Source organism: Phoca vitulina, unplaced genomic scaffold (genome assembly GCF_004348235.1).
Source record: "Phoca vitulina isolate PV1807 unplaced genomic scaffold, GSC_HSeal_1.0 scaffold2, whole genome shotgun sequence".
In the NCBI taxonomy this organism is placed as follows: Eukaryota; Metazoa; Chordata; class Mammalia; order Carnivora; family Phocidae; genus Phoca; species Phoca vitulina.
The window spans coordinates 65,861,986-65,875,771 of NW_022589705.1; the positions used below are offsets into that span (position 1 = coordinate 65,861,986).

The window sequence follows — 13,786 nt, forward strand, 5'->3', positions numbered from 1 at the left end:
AGGTAGGCAGGAAACCAGTGTGCTAATCCAGGTCAGAGGGGATGAACTGGAATAGTGGTAGGAAAATGAAGAGGGTGTCATGCACTTCCAGGAGGTTTCAATTCCATGAAGTTTCCAGAGTTGAGAGGGTTAATGGAGGTTTCTGACTTTGTTGGTGGGATGCATTGGTAGTGTTAATTGTAATAGGGAATATAAAGAAGCAGTTTTGAGGAAAGGTAATGAATTTCGTTTTGGACATGTTTAATTTGAGGTGTTTTTCAGATGTCACTGTGGTTTGCTGAAAATTTGGGTCTGAAAATTGGGAGTGAGGTTGGAACTGAATACATAAATTTGAGAGTCAACAGAGAATATAAAACAGGGATATTTGAAGACTTAGTATGGGATGGTAATACTGAAAGAAGAAAAGGGCTGTGGACCAGAAGGAACATCATTGTTTGAAGGGTAATAGACACTGAGAAACAGAGGTTAAAGGAATGGGACAAGAATAAGAACAGAATAGCATTATAATAGAGACCAAAGGAAGAAGGGTTTCAATATGGGAGGGGATGACCATCACTGTTAGGTGCTGCAAAGCTCAAGTAGAATGATGATTAGAAAGAAACCACTGAATTTAGCAATTAGGAGATCACTTTTTCCCTCTGAAAGACACTTTGAATTGTGCAATGGTGGCAATGTGAGATGGATTGAGGAACAAATGGGAGGCAGTGAGGAAAATTACTCTTTCAGCAAGTGTGGTTGTGAAAGAGAGCTGCTGGTAACGTCTTTATTGAGAATATACTCTATGTCAGGTACTGTAAAGATGCTTTATAGATCACACCAGCCTTGTGGTTTAGGTATCAGTATTCCTCTTTTACAACTGGGAAGCCTGTAGGCAAGAATTTGAACTTTCCACTATGGCACGTGTGTGTGGGTTTTTTTTTTTTTTTTTTTAGTATGGGTGAAACAGTTTTGTAGGTTGAGGGGAAATTTTATCTAGGAAATATGTTGGGCATTTCATTTTTTTTTTTTTTAAAGATTTTATTTATTGGAGACAGAGATAGTGAGCGAGAGCATGAGCAGGGCCCCAGGGCATTTCATTCTTTGATACTAAAAGGATAGAAGTTAAGATGGATAATGTTGTGGTAGAAGGAAAAGAACGTGGGGGAGTGTGACAGATGGTCTTATTTTCTTGATGTGATTAGTTATCTGTAGAGAAGTCAATTATTTCTGGAGACTGAAGGAACTATGGTGAGTATTAGGGCCATGGAAATCTTCAATGGAAAATGAAAATAGATTAAGGATAAAAAAAAGATTGCTGACACCATTGAGGGCCTAGTAAAAGTTAGAAATAATATATTTCTAATGGGGCCCAGTAGCATGGATTTTACACTTTCTCCAGCAGCCTAAGAGTGGGAGTGCAGAAAAGATGGTTGGGTTGATCCAGAATTGGAATATATAAGAAAGGAAGATAAAAAGGAGAGTAACTTTACAATGCTAGTGATAGTGTGGGAATTATGATGGAGTCTGAGAGTCCAAGCTGGGGTTTTAAGAAGTAAAACCTTCAGAAGGGCTAGTGTACTTGGAGAATAAGGAGACAATCAGAAATGTGGTTGAAGACCAGGTTCTTTAAGAAATACAGAAGGGGAGGGGTGCCTTGCTGGCTCAGTCAGAGGAGGAGTATGCGGCTCTTGGGGTTGTGAGTTTGAGCCCCACAATTGGTTTAGAGATTACTACAAAAAAAATAAATATAGAATGGGACAGCTGAGAGTTCATTATTTCAAGATAAAAAAACAACAACAGGGTATAGGGGTGCCTGGGTGGCTCAGTCAGTTAAGCGTCTGCCTTTGGCTCAGGTCATTATCTTAGGGTCCTGGGATTGAGCCCTGCACCTGGCTCCCTGCTCAGTGGAGAGCCTGCTTCTCCCTCTCCCTCTGCAGCTCCCCCTGCTTGTGCTCTCTCTCTGTCAAATAAATAAATAAAATCTTAAACAAAACAAAACAAAACAGGATATAACTGTTATAGTGCTGTTGAAGGGGAATGGAAGTACAGGTTATTGAAGTAGTAGGAGGTTACGGGACTGTGAAGTATGTTGAATATGTCATTGGTATGGATGTCATAATTGCCTAGTATGATAGCAGGAAATGGAACAGAGGAGATACTGGGTTCTATAGGTGGGGCTGCTCAGAACTGAGGGACCCAGGATTGAATTGGAGGTTCCTTATTACTTGTTAGAAAGTAGTACTAGGGGACGCCTGGGTGGCTCAGTGGGTTAGGCACCTGCCTCCGGCTTGGGTCATGATCCCAGGGACTTGGGATCGAGTCCCACATCGGGAGCCTGCCGCTCCTCCTGCTTGTGCTCTCTCGCTCTCTCTCTCTCTGACAAATAAATAAATAAAATCTTAAAAAAAAGGAAATAGTACTAGGTGATATAGATGTTTGTGCGAATTAATGTCAAGTTCCTGTGCCCTGGATCTATGATATCTGATTCTCTCATACAGATGTATAATGGGGATGGTCTCAAAAATCTTTTGGTGGGCCTATTCAATTGTGTTTAAAAGTGTATATGTTGGGAGACTAAGCTAGGGACTCTCTACCCCAGAATCCCCAACAACATTTCGTGCTTATGTTAATTTTTTTTTAAAGTATTTATTTATTTGTCAGAGAGAGAGAGAGCGCACACACACAAGCAGGGGGAGTGGCAGGCAGAGGGAGAAGCAGGCTCCCTGCTGAGCAAGGAGCTGGATGTGGGACTTGATCTCAGGACATTGGGATCATGACCTGAGTCCAAGGGAGACGCTTAACTGACTGAGCCACCCAGGCGTCCCTGTGCTTATATTAATTGTAAAAGGAAAATTACATATTTACATGTACTCATTCCCTGGCTTACTTAGAGTAGAAAGCTGACTTGATTTAATGTTTTTTTTTCCCTATGTGAAAGTGTTTGTAGATATATTCTTAGTGTTGTACACTTCATTGTTCAGCAAAATGAACTTTGTGTTGGAATTTGAAATCTATGATAAAGGCCTTTATGAGAATTTCATCTCCTTCCAGTAAGTGAAGCCCGATTATTACAATGTATAGTGTGGGTGATGCTGACTGTTTTGGACCAACAATGGGTATTATACTATTTTCCAAGTCATCATATGGAGATGACTTCAGTGTGGTCTCATTAGTATTATTTTTGCTGAGCACTCAGAGTGGGTGGTTGTTTCAGTTAGAGGCCTACTTGTGATAATTTAAAAAAATTTTTTTAATTGCTTTTGGGGCGCCTGGGTGGCTCAGTCGTTAAGTGTCTGCCTTCGGCTCAGGTCATGATCCCAGGGTCCTGGGATGGAGCCCAGCATCAGGCTCCCTGCTCTGCGGGAAGCCTTCTTCTCCCTCTCCCACTCCCCCTGCTTGTGTTCCCTCTCTCGCTGTGTCTCTATCAAATAAATAAATAAAATATTTTAAAAATAAATAAATATTAAAAAGCAATTAAAAATCTTTTAAAGATAAATAAATATTAAAAAGCAATTAAAATCTTTTAAAGATAAATAAATAAATAATAAAAAGCAATTAAAAATTTTTTTTAAAGATTTTATTTATTTATTTGACAGAGAGAGACACAGCGAGAGAGGGAACACACGCAGGGGGAGTGGCAGAGGGAGAAGAAGGCATCCCGCGGAGCAGGGAGCCTGATGCTAGGCTCCATCCCAGGACCCTGGGATCATGACCTGAGCCGAAGGCAGACCGCTTGACGACTGAGCCACCCAGGCGCCCCTTTAATTGCTTTTTAAAAAAAGATTTTATTTATTTATTTGATAGAGAGAGAGAAAGCGAGAGAGCACAAGCAGGGAGAGTGACAGAGGGAGAGGGAGAAGTAGACTTCCCGCTGAGCAGGGAGCCCGATGCGGGGCTTGATCCCAGGACCCCGAGTTCGTGACCTGAGCGGAGGCAGGCACTTAACTGACTGAGCCACCCAGGTGCCCCTCTTTTTTTTTCTTTTTCTTTTAAAGATTCTATTTATTATGGTACCTGGGTGGCTCAGTTGGTTAAGCATCGGACTTGTGATTTTGGCTCAGGTCATGATCTGGGGGTCGTGGGATTGAGCCCGTGTTGAGCTCTGCACTGGGCGTGGAGCTTGCTTAATATTCTTCCTTTCTGTCTCCCTCTGCCCCTCCGTGCGCTCTCTCTCTCAAATAAATAAATAAATCTTTATTAAAAAAAAGGATTCTATTTATTTGAGTGAGAGTGCCTGCATGAGAGAGAGCATGAGCCGGGGCAGGGGCAAAGGGAGAGGGAGAAGCCGACTCCCCCCTGGGCAGGGAGCTCAAGGCAGGCGGGGCTTGATCCCAGGACCCTGGGATCATGACCTGAGCCGAAGGCAGGTGCTGTCAGGCACCCCAGAAAGTGGGATTTCTAAGTCAAAGGATATATGCATTTATGACTGTGAAATTTTGCCAAATTGCTTTCCTTAGAGGTTGTTCTAATATACATTGCCTGTTCATTCACCAACATTAGCTGTATCATAGCTAATACTTATAAGGTGCTAACTATGTGCTAGATACTATTCAAACTGCTTTATATATATTACTTCATTTAATCTTACTAATATCCCTTTGAGATAGGTACTATTATTGTTTCTATTTTTCAGGTGAATAAATTGAGGAAGAGAATTTAAGAGACTTGCCCAGATCATACAGGTGGCAGAAATTCAAACTAAGCACTCTGGCTCTAGGATCAGCGTTGTTAATATTATGCTTTGCTGTTATCAAAGTTGAATTTTTGCCAGTCTGATAGAGAAAAATGGTACCCAGAGTAGTTTTAAGTTTTAAAAAATAATGTTAAAGTTAAGCATCTTTTTATGTTGTTTGAGTTATTCATATTTCATTTTCTATAAACTACCTGTTTAAATTCTGATTTATCTGTTGTCATAGGTCTCTTTTCTATTAATTTCTATGTCTCTTTTTATATATTATACATATGTACATACACACATATATACTTTATATAGTTCATACATATGTGATATATTTTTTCCTGTGGTATGTATTATGTGTTACAAATATTTTCCCATTTTGATATTTGTCTTCTGACTTCTTTTATTTTATTCCCATGAAAAACTTTTAGATTTACATGTATTTTTATGTAGACAAATTTTTCTTTTTTATGTAGACAAATTTCTTAATCTTTTCTTTTATGGCTTTTGGATTTTGAGTCATAGTTAGAAAGGCCTTCTCCATTTTCATCCTTCACTTTTTATCTATCCAGTGGGAACAAGAAAACAGTTATTTTGAAGGTCAAAGTACTTTGTGAACTATAAACTGTAAATCATTATACACATGAAATATGGTGTTATTTATTAATTTGTCTTCTGAATAAATTGTAGAGAGGCTGTCATCTCTTCTGCATTAAGTGGAATACAATGACATAATTATCTTTCTGCAGTGTGGAAAACTGGTGGTATTGATGTTGTGGTCATTGTTTTTCTCGGACAATTTGCATGGGATCTTTTTCAAAAGTAGGGACTGTGGAAATCCTGAAGTATTTTTGCATACTTTAGTTTTGTTCTTTATATTAGAATTCTTTATTTTTTATTTTTTATTTTTTTATTTTTTTAAAGATTTTATTTATTTATTTGACAGAGAGAGACACAGCGAGAAAGGGAACACAAGCAGGAGGGGTGGGAGAGGGAGAAGCAGGCTTCCCGCAGAGCAGGGAGCCCGATGCGGGGCTCGATCCCAGGACCCTGGGATCATGACCTGAGCTGAAGGCAGACGCTTAACGACTAAGCCACCCAGGCGCCCCAGAATTCTTTTTTTTTAAATTAAATTTTATTTTTTAAACTTTTTTAAAAAAGATTTTATTTATTTGAGAGAGAAAGAAAGAGAGAGAAAGCGAGAATGAGTTGCGGGAGGGGACAGGGAGAAGCAGAGAGCCTGATGCAGAGCTCGATCCAGGACTCCAGGATCATGACCTGAGCCAAAGGCAGCTGCTCAACCAACTGAGCCATGCAGGCCCCCCATATTAGAATTCTTTAATTAGAATCTGATTAAAAGTTCTCAAAATTTGTTTTGCTTTCACATTAGCTATGATTCACAAATTTATACATTATTTACCATGGGTATTGTATTTCTACTGATGGGTAGGAATTTGTAATTTGGGAGGACACCTCACGTATATGTGTGTATGTGTGATTATAAATTAATGCATTTTCATTAAGGTAGAAGAGGAAAATAGAGGTGATTTTAAAGGAAAAGATATAAATTATTCACATCTTCTCTAGAGTCTAAATGTTAATGGCCAATTTTAACATTTTGGGTGTACCCTTTCAGAATTCTTTCTGTGCTTTCTGTGTTTATGTCTGTATTGTCATCACCAACTCTCTAGGGCTTGGCAAAGTACCTGGCCCCTAGTAGGTACTAAATAAATGTTTGTTGACTGAGTGAATGAAAAAATGAATATGCTTTTACATAGAAAGTATAGAATCTGAATGGCCTACTTATTTTCATTTTTTTCTCTACTGTAAATTTTTATATGGTAGGATTGAAATTTATATGCCACAGTTCATTTGGAGGTGAGTAAGTTTGAGTCTAAGTCCTTATAGAGCTCATAGTCCAGTGAAAGAGACGGATAAACAATTGAAATACTGTGTAATTACGGTAACAGCAGAGATCTGTGCAAGGCATTATCAAAGCACACACACACACAAAAAGGAGATTGAGGGGTCAGAGGACACTTCCCACGTGAGATGATTACTGAGAGAGCTATGTAGAAGAGGTCAGGAAGAACATGCCAGGGAGAAAGAATGTTACCTGTATAGGCATTAAAGTGTGAGCAGAGCTCTACAAGTAATTCTTTGTGTCTGGAGTAGATTTTGTTTGTGGAAAGGAGTAGAGAGAGATGAGGGTAGAGATAAGGGATGAGGCCAAATAAGAAAGAGCCTTTGTATCACACACGAAGAGTTCTCAAAAGTTTACTCCCCTTGGAGAATAGATTGGAACAGGTGCAAGAGTGGAGATAGGAAGACCAAGAAGACATTAACTGAGTATAACAGCTAGAATGAGGTGAGTATCACTTCAGCTGAGATAGGAAGGGAAAGCTACACTTGAAAGGTGGGTTAAGTCTGGGGTATGATTAGGCCAGTTTTAATAGAGCATAGTCTTTAAAAGCCATACTAAGGGGGCACCTGGTTGGCTCACTTGGTTGGGCATCTGCCTTTGGCTCAGGTCCTGATCTCAGGGTCCTGGGATGGAGCCCCCCATTGGGCTTCCTACTTAGCTGGGAGTCTGCTTCTCCCTCTGCCCCTCCCTCCACTTGTGCACTCTGTCTCTCTCTCTCTCGCTCTCTCACTCACTCTCTCCCTCTCAAATGAATGAATAAAATCTTAAAAAATTTTTTAAATCACTGACTATTCAATTTTTACATTCTTTGCCCTTCCCTCTTCCCATTTCACATATATCATAAATGTGGTCTAAGCTACTATTCTCATGTGGTCTAAGCTACTATTGCAGGAGGGATGAAGAAATAGTTTTTAGTTCCACCTTTTTATCTTTTATTTTTTTTTTTTAAAGATTTTATTTATTTATTTGACAGAGAGAGAGACAGCAAGAGAGGCAACACAAGCAGGGGGAGTGGGAGAGGGAGAAGCAGGCTTCCCGCGGAGCAGGGAGCCCGATGTGGGGCTTGATCCCAGGACCCCGGGATCATGACCTGAGCCGAAGACAGACGCTTAACGACTGAGCCACCCAGGCGCCCCTTATCTTCATTTTTGAAATAAAAGTAATGCATGATCATTGTAAGAAGCCACTATACTGAATGTATTCCATAAAAAAAATGAGTGTCTCATAATCACTTCCTCCACCAGGATGACAGTTTCGTGTATATATTCCTCTAAATTGTTTTCTAAGCATATACTCATTTAATTCTCATAATAACCCAGTGAGATATAGTTAATATTTATCTCTATTTTGTAGATAAGAGGATATAATGTTCACTGTTATACTAAAAAAAAAAAAAAAGATCCCGCTATTCAATCTATTTTGCAACTTGCTATTATCACTGAACAGTGAAACTTGGACATCTTTCTATGTTAGTAGGTATAGAATTGACCTCGTTCTTTTAATGACTATATAATATTAAATTATATGGGTGTACAATTTAACCTATCCCTATTGATGGACATTTGGATTGTCTCTAGTTTTATCCTGTTACTGATAATGACAATGTGTAAGTTAATACTCTTATACATATATCTTTGTGTGCTTATCGTAGCTGTCATTTTTAATGGCTATAAAATATTCCCTTTAGTGGAAATAATACATTCGAGAAGGAAACAATGTTGAATAAAAATATTTTGGGGGGAATATTTTTTTTCTAAGATTTTTTTTATTTAGGGGTGCCTGGGTGGCTCAGTCATTAACGTGTCTGCCTTCAGCTCAGGTCATGATCCCAGGGTCCTGGGATTGAGCCCCGCATCGGGCTCCCTGCTCCGCAGAGAGCATGCTTCTCCCTCTCCCACTCCCCCTGCTGTGTCCCCTCTTGCTGTGTCTCTCTCTGTCAAATAAATAAATAAAACCTTTAAAAAAAAAAAAAGATTTTTAAAATTTATTTGACAGAGAGAGAAAGAGGGAGAGCCTGAGCAGTGGGAGGGGCAGAGGCAGAGGGAGAAGCAGACTCCCCACTGAGCAGGGAGCCCTGAAGTGGGGCTCGATCCCAGGATCCCAGGGTCATGATCTGAGCAGAAGGCAGATGCGCAACCAACTGAGCCACCCAGGTGCCCGGGAATATTTTTTGATAATACTTCATGTTATTAATTTTGTTTTCCCTTTTATCATATTCCTCCTTTGACCTTTGTAATGTAAACTATAGAATAGCCTACCCTAGCCCCAGAACTAACTTCCTCTTTCCTCTTGATTGCTTTCTTTCCCACAGTCTCTGAAATAGCCTTCTAACTCACTTTATTAGAAGAGATGAGTTGGGATGCCTGGGTGGTTCAGTCGGTTAAGTGTCTGTCTTTGGTTCGGGTCATGATCCCAGGGTCTGGGTTTGAAGCCTGCATTGGGCTCCTTGCTCAGCAGGGAGTATGCTTCTCCCTCTGCCTGCCGCTCTCCCTGCTTGTGTTCTCTCTCTCTGACAAATAAATAAAATCTTAAAAAAAGGGGCGGTGGTGGGCCGCCTGGGTGGCTCAATCATTAAGCGTCTGCCTTCAGCTTGGGTCATGATCCCAGGGTCCTGGGATTGAGCCCCGCCTTGGGCTCCCTGCTCAGTGGGAGGCCTGCTTCTCCCTCACCCACTCTCCCAGCTTGTGTTCCGTCTCTCGCTGTCTCTGTCCAATAAATAAATAAAATCTTAAAAAAAAAAAAAAAAGTGGCCTGTCTGACCTAAGTGGTCATGTTCAGGTCTTCTTAAAATAGGAACAACAACAACAAAAAAGGAACATTTATCAAAAGAGATATTATCCTAGAAATTCGCACATCCCCCTAATACTTAGCATTTCAGCTTATTTGAATGGGGTCTAATATCAGTTTACCTTGTGTCAAGTTTCATGTTCCAGCTTTCAAAATTATAGATACATTTAGTATGCTTAGAAGATCAGAAACTATGTTCTTTATATCCAGATTATGGGAAATAATAGTCCTATTCAATTTTGTCCTAGTTAGATTATATATTTAATATTGTGTACATTTTTTGCTATTGTGTTTTAGCAGGTCTTTGACAGTTTGGATGGCAATTAAGGCTAAACTTTAAAAAAGGTAACCAGGGAGATCTTGATGCCATGTTCCATGGGAAACCTGAAAGACTTTATATATTTTGCCCTGGGGAAGACTGAAAAGCTATCATAAAGAAGAAAAAAATATTCTTAATTTGCAGCATTCAGAACTAGGATTAAGGATGGAACAGGGAAGGGAGAGGAAAGGGAATTCACATTTATTAAATGTTTACTGTGTGACAGGCACCTTGCCTGGTACTTCATATATGCATTTTTATCCTTTATTATTTTTTTAAAAAATTTTTAAAGATTTTATTTATTTATTTGACAGAGAGACACACAGCGAAAGAGGGAACACAAGCAGGGGGAGTGGGAGAGGAAAGCAGGCTTCCCTCCTGAGCAGGGAGCCTGATACTGGGCTCCATCCCAGGACCCTGGGATCATGACCTGAGCTGAAGGCAGCCTCTTAACGACTGAGCCACCCAGGTGCCCCCATTTTAATCCTTTAACTCTTTAGTATGTTCTCATTTAATTCTCATAATAACTAAATGAGATATAGTTAATATCTCTTTTATAGATAAGGGTAGAATTTAAGTAACATGTTCAAGATCATTAAACTACTAATTGGAATCAGCATTTTTAAAACTTGCGCTATTTATTTTAGTGACACACATATATTTTAAATATATAATAATATATTATAAAATATAAAAAAATATAAAAAATCACTTTTTCCTGCTCTCATTTCATGAAGTTTTATGCCTTTACATGCTTTTTAAACTTCACTGTCTTTGACATCACTAGATCCTTTTTGAATGATCTAGCACAGTTCACCATCATCTGCTATTCCATCTAAGCCATTTGAGATATAGCAGTTTTTGAATATAGATATGCTGCTTCGTTAGAAATTTTATTCCAAACAGTAAGTACTCATTTACGCAACATAAGAGCAGTTGGTTTTTACATTTCTGGTGTTGGTATTTGTGATGTCTGTGCTGTGCAGGCATACCTTGGAGATATTACAGGTGTATTTCATTCCACAATAAAGTGAATATTGTAATAAAGTGAGCAAAGTGAATTTTTTGGTTTCCCATACATATAAAATTTATGTTTACACCATACTGTAGTCTGTTAAGTGTGCAGTAGCATTATGTCTAAAAAGGTATACACACCTTAATTAAAAAATACAGTGGGCCCTGAATAACACAGGGGTTGGGGTGCTGACCCCCTATATGGTCATATCTGCATTTAACTTAACTACTACTAGCCTGCTGTTGACTGGAAGCCTTACCAATAATATAAACAGCTGATTAACACATATTTTATATATGTATATATATTATGTACTGTATTCTTTTTTTTTAAAATATTTTATTTATTTACTTGAGAGAGAGTGAGAGAGAGCACAGAGGGAGAGGGAGAAGCAGACTCCCCACTGAGCAGGGAGCCTGACGTGGGGCTCGATCCCCAAACCCTGGGATCATGACCCGAGCTGAAGGCAGATGCTTAACTGTCTGAGACTCCCAGGTGCCTCTCTCTCTCTCTCTCTCTTTTTTTTTAAGATTTATTTATTTTAGGGGCGCCTGGGCGTCTCAGTTGTTAAGCGTCTGCCTTCGGCTCGGGTCATGATCCCAGGGTCCTGGGTTCGAGCATCGGGCTCCCTGCTCGGCGGGAGGCCTACTTCTCCCTCTCCCACTCCCTCTCCTGCTCCCGCTCCCGCTCCCCCTGTTGTGTTCCCTCTCTCGCTGTGTCTCTCTGTGTCAAATAAATAAATAAAATCTTTTTTTTTTTTTAGAGATTTTACTTATTTATTTGACAGAGAGAGACATAGCAAGAGAGGGAACACGAGCAGGGGGAGCGGGAATGGGAGAAGCAGGCTTCCTGAAGAGCAGGGAGCCCGATGTGGGGCTCGATCCCAGGATCCTGGGACCATGACCTGAGCCGAAGGCAGACGCTCAATGACTGAGCCACCCAGGTGCCCCTTAAATAAATAAAATCTTAAAAACAAAAAAAGATTTATTTATTTTAGAGAGAGAGTGAGTGAGCGCACAGGCAAAGCAGAGGGAGGGGAGGGGGAGAGGGAGAGAAAGAATCTCAGGCAGACCCTCCACTGAGTGCAGAGCCTGATGCAGGGCTTGAGCTTACAACCCTGAGATCATGGCCTGAGCCAAAATCAAGAGTTGGACACCCAACCGACTGAGCCACCAGGTGCCCCTATATTATTATGTACTGTGTTCTTAAAATAAAGTAAGCTAGAGAAAAGAAAATGTTATTAAGAAAATCATAAGGAAGAGAAAATACATTTACAGTACTTCACCATATTTATCAAAAATTCGTTTATAAGTGGGCCCATGCAATTCAGACGTGTTGTTCAAGGGTTGACTGTACTTTATTGCTAAAAATGCTAACCGTCATCTCAGCTTTCAGGAAGTCATAATCTTTTTGCTGGTGGAGAGTCTTGCTTCAGTGTTGATGGCCACTGCCTGATCAGCATGCTGGTTGCTGAAGGTTGAGGTGGCTGTGGCAATTTCTTAAAATAAGACAACAGTGAAGTTTGCCACGTTGATTTTCTCTTACTTGCAGGAATGATTCCTCTGTAGCATGTGACTCTGTTTGATAGCATTTTACCCACAGCAGTACTTCTTTCCAAATTGGAGTCAGTCCTCTCAAAACCTGCAGCTGCTTTATCAACTAAGTTCATATGATATTCTAAATCTTTTATTGTCACTTCAGCAATCTTCACAGCATCTTCAGGAGTAGATTCCATCCCAAGAAACCACTTCCTTTGCTCATCCATAAAAAGGAAGTTTTATCATGAGATTTTAACAGTTCAGTCACATCTTCAGGTTCCACTTAAAAAAAATTTTTTTTTTTTAGATTTTATTTATTTGAGAGAGAGAGAGAAAGAGAGAGAGAGAGCAAGAATGAGCAGGGGGTTGGAGGACAGAGGGAGAGGGAGAAGCAGACTCCCCGCTGAGCAGGGATCCCGATCCCAGGACCCTGAGATCATGACATGAGCCGAAGGCAGACACTTTAACTGACTGAGCCACCCAGGTACCCCCACTTCTTAAAGATTCTCTTTGTTTATTTATTTATTATTTATTTATAAGATTTAACTTATTTATTTGAGAGAGAACACGAGAGAGAGAGAGAGCAAGGACGAGGAGGGGGGAAGGACAGAGGGGGAGGGAGAAGTGGGGAGACTGACGGGAGGCTTGATCTCAGAACCCTGAGATCATGACCTGAGCCGAAGGGCAGATGCTTAACCGACTGAGCTACCCAGGCACCCCTTCAGGCTCCACTTCTAATTCTAGTTTTCTTGCTATTTCCAGCCTATCTGCAATTATATCCTCCACTGATGTCTTGAATCCCTCAAAGTTATCCATGAGGGTTAGAATCACCTTCTTCCAAACTCTTGTTAATGTTGCTGTTTTGACCTCTTCCCATGAATCACAAATGTTCTTATTGGCATCTAGAATGGTGAATCCTGTCCAGAAGATTTTCAATTTATTTTGCCCGGATCCATCAGAGGAATCACTTTCTATAGCAGCTGTAGCTTTATGAAATGTGTTTCTTAAATAATAAGACTTGAAAGTCAAAATTAACTATTCTCATTTCAATATTGTGTCTCATGGAATAGGGAGGCCCAAGGAGAGGGTGAGAGAAGAGAGAAAAGCTGGCTGGTGGAGTAGTTAGACCACACAACATTCAATTAAGTTCTCCATCTTATATGGTACAGTTTGTGGTGTCCCCAGTTAGTAACATCAAAGATTACAGATCACCATAATAAATATAATGAAAAAGTTTGCAGTATTGCGAGAATTACCAACATGTGACAGAGAGAGATGAAGTGAGGAAATGCTGTTGGAAAAATGGTGCCAATAGAGTTAACCAATATAGGAGTGCCACAAACTTCAATTTGTAAAAGAAAAAAAATGCAGTATTTGTGAAGCACAATAACATGAAGCACAATAAAATAAGATAAACCTATATTCATTTGCTGGATTTTTTTTAAGATTTTATTTATTTATTTGACAGAGAGAGAGAGAGAGAACACAAGCAAGGGGAATGGCAGGCAGGGGAGAAGCAGGCTCCCCGCTCAGCGAGGAGCCTGAT

General features: G+C 40.0%; 1 protein-coding gene across 1 annotated transcript in view; it reads left to right on the top strand.

Moving 5' to 3' along the window:
- Window positions 1-13,786, top strand: part of TESK2 (testis associated actin remodelling kinase 2) — a 147,783-nt gene that overhangs the window by 1,173 nt on the left and 132,824 nt on the right. The window lies entirely within an intron of this gene.